Source organism: Abramis brama (genome assembly GCF_963993115.1).
Source record: "Abramis brama genome assembly, chromosome: 15".
In the NCBI taxonomy this organism is placed as follows: domain Eukaryota; kingdom Metazoa; phylum Chordata; class Actinopteri; order Cypriniformes; family Leuciscidae; genus Abramis; species Abramis brama.
Window position 1 is genome coordinate 13,267,429 of NC_139977.1, and position 3,614 is coordinate 13,271,042.

General features: G+C 36.2%; 1 long non-coding RNA gene across 1 annotated transcript; it reads right to left on the bottom strand.

Annotated features, from left to right (window-relative positions):
* Nucleotides 1-266: 266 nt before the first annotated feature.
* On the bottom strand, nt 267-3,089 carry LOC311097231. The gene is made up of 5 exons (XR_014609213.1): nt 2,492-3,089; nt 1,712-1,759; nt 1,137-1,226; nt 1,026-1,057; nt 267-394 (listed from the first exon to the last, which is right to left on the bottom strand). It is a non-coding gene; the product is annotated as an uncharacterized lncRNA (long non-coding RNA).
* Nucleotides 3,090-3,614: the final 525 nt, after the last annotated feature.

Here is a 3,614-nt window from a genome sequence, read left to right on the forward strand (position 1 = left end):
CCCATAATGACAACATTCGTTTGTTATTTTTAATACATTTTCAAAGATTTAAAACAAACTTATTTCCGTTTTCAATATGGGGTATTGTTTGCAGAATTTTGAGGAAAATGATGAATTTAATCAATTTTGGAATAAGGCTGTAACATAACAAAATGTAAAAAAAAAAAAATGCTGTGAATACCTTCCGGATGCACTGTAGACCTCCTGAAAGTCAAATATGGACACTTTTCAATTCTGTGGGAATGATGGGAACCAGATGACACAGGTCAGGTGAAAATGAAATGACTTTATTTGAGCCATAAAGGGAGCAGAGATGTTCATGTCTTGGAAGGCATTTGTCTTTCTTGTCTTCACTTGCCTTTAAGACAGAACTGGTCTCACGGAGCTTTTCCCCCTAAGGGAAGATATGGTTACTAGTGCAGTTGTACTATATGATTACAAGACATAAATAGCAGCAGCAAAATTAATTAAAGGGATACTTCACCGTTTTTTCATATTAAACTATGTTATTCCCTTAACTAAGACGAGTTGATACATAGGCTACCTCTCTCGTCTCAGTGCGTGCACTCAATCGCTCTAGCGCGCGGTGTCACTTTGATAGCACTTAGCTTAGCCCAGTTCATTCATTAGGGTCCAAACTGAGATGAAGTTAGAAGCGACCAAACACCTCCACGTTTTCCCTATTTAAATACAGTTACACGAGTAGTTACACGACCAAGTATGGTGACAGAAAATAAAACGTGGCGCTTTTCTAAGCGGGTAAAAAGGATAACTATAATGTATGGCGGAATAGCACTTGAAGTTGGAAGCACTTCGACTCGGCGCAGTAAAAAGTCACGCTTGAAAAATCCTCTCACTTCTGTCATTAGAACCAACGTGACTTTTTGTATCAACTCGTCTTAGTTAAGGGAATAACATAGTTTAATATGAAAAAATGGTGAAGTATCCCTTTAAGCATTGCTATTGAGAAAACTGCTGAAATGGCTTTGAAATGGCTGAAATATAATATATATATAATATCTCACCTAATCAAGGCTCTATGATCAGGAACTGCCACCTGCAGAAGACAAAACAAGTCTTTTACTAAGTCGCTAGTCATTCATTAGGAGTGAAAACAGTAAAGCATGTTAACCTACCAAGTGTGGCTTGTTAATGGTGAATGTCTCTTGATCATGCATTATCACTCCACCTATTCCTTTAGGGTTTTCCACACACTGGACAGGGGTCTACATATGCAGTTTTATTTGTTAATGTCATGAGAGCATGTCATGAATAAAGGAAGGCTTTGAAAAACTTAAAACTTTACCCCCGGTTTCACAGACAAGGCTTAAGTCTAGTCCCAGACTAAAATGCATGTTTGAGTTGGTTTAACTTAAAGCAGCTCGCACTGACATATTTTAAAATATGTCAGTGCCATTGTTTTGTCTCAAAATACACAAGTAATGTTTTTTTAGTTTTGTTTTTAATAAAAGCTACTTAAATGCCCTAATTGAACTAATCCTGGCTTAATCTAAGCCCCATCTGTGAAACAAGGACTAAATGTGATGCACTGTGACAAAAACGATTATTTAATAGTGAGTTATTCATTAGGGATAACGCAATGCCATAACTGTTAGATGCTGTAAGCACTATAATAAAATGTATGATTTCAGCCATTTTGAAAATATGAACCATTTCACAGACAGACACTATACTGTCAAAGGACAAATACCTTAATTTGACGCACTGTGGATTGAAGGGGGTGGCTGCATTTCGAACCCTGAAAACAAATGCAAATGAAGCACAGATGATGTAGTCCAGAGTGTGAATTATAAGAAAATTAAGACTTGAAAACCCATGTTGCTCAAGTAATTAGTATTGTAATATTTTTCAATTTATCATATGTGATGGCGATAGCTTGTACATCGGGCCTTGTGGGTTTCCAACCTTCGGTTTCATAACCAGAACTTAAACCATTCCACCACAAGTTTGACATAAAGCATGTTTGATACTGCAGGTGCTATAAAGTAATATTCAAAATATAATATCAATACTGTAATATTAAGAAGGCCTCGATTTAAGTGGTCAAAGCAGTTTAGGGTTGGAGATGAACTGTGCAGGACAGTCGATCGGCAGGAGCAGGATTGGGCACCCCTGAACTTGATGAACAAGTGTCAATGAAATGATAAAAAAAAGTCATCAAAAAAATGCAACTAAATAATAATAATAATAATAATAATAAATAATAAAGGCAGAAATTGTTTTGCTAGTTTATAGAATCTAAACACATAACCACAAACGCAACATACAGCGGTTTACAAAGCCGCAAGGCTAATAGCTAATGCAGCACAGCCTTATTTTTTTCAGTCACATAAATGTTGTCACATTGTCACACAATAAAAGCTTCAGTAATTACTCAATATTATCGATATCTGCTTTATTGTTAATACCAGAATAAGAACATAGGTTTGATGGAAATATAAACTATTTCATGAAAAATATTTCTACGTACCATAACATCCGTGTTTTGTGTTCAACAAAGGACAACAAGAAAGTGCGCCGTCTAACGAAGGTCCTCCAAAGAAAAGATTAACAATAAAAGTCTATACGAATAAAAATATATGACTATGTAATGTAAAAATATAATAGTCATTACACCACTTTTTAAATTATACATATATTGTTTACCTATATAATTATATATGACTATTCCTGGATATAATAATTAGGAGCCACAAACTTTTATTGAAACTAATATAGTCTAAAAGTGTAACAACACATTTATTACATGCCTATTACAGGCATTATAAATAAACAACCATGAAAACTGATCAAGCAAAAAGTTTAATTGAAATAAACTTATCTGTGACCCGTATTCTGTGTCGATCACTTCCAGTCAGTCCAACCACAGTTTGCTGCTGTTTTATGTCTTTTCTTCTTGAACTCAATGAGGGAAGAGGCTTCAATCCTTTACTTGGTCTTCAAGGGTCTTCTGAAGGTTCTTCCATTATGTTTGGTCTCAAGATCACCGTGACAAACGTGAACATTGTAAATAATAAGTAAACGACTGGTCCATGAAATGCGTCTGTGGTGGTGATCTAGCTGTAAATGAAACTATTAGAAGCCTGCAAAAAAAACAGGATGCACGCACTAATGAGCAAAACCAAAACCAACCACACAGCACACCCACTGTGAATGACCATGCAAACAACATATGAACATTTCTGATTAGTTCCTATTAAATAACATTTAATATGCTAATGATCGCCTTATAACAACAACTGCCTGATTAACTGAAGGTTTATTACAATAATTATTTCATTTAAACAGCTAAGCCAGGGTTGCCCAATCCTGTTCCTGGATATCTACCTTCAGGGTTCAGATCCAACCCTGATCCAACAAACCTGTCTGTAATGATCAAGTGCTCCTGAAGAACTCAATTAGCTGCTTCAGTTGTGTTTGATCTGGGTTGGAGCTGAACTTTGCAGGAAGGTAGATCTCCAGGAACAGGAGTAGGCACCCCTGAGCTACGCCCATTTTCAACAGTCAAACATCACATTTCCAACAGAGAAGTCCCCTAATCTTCATGAGAAGTACCATGGGATGACCACAGTGTCAGGACCTTGGTTCAATGC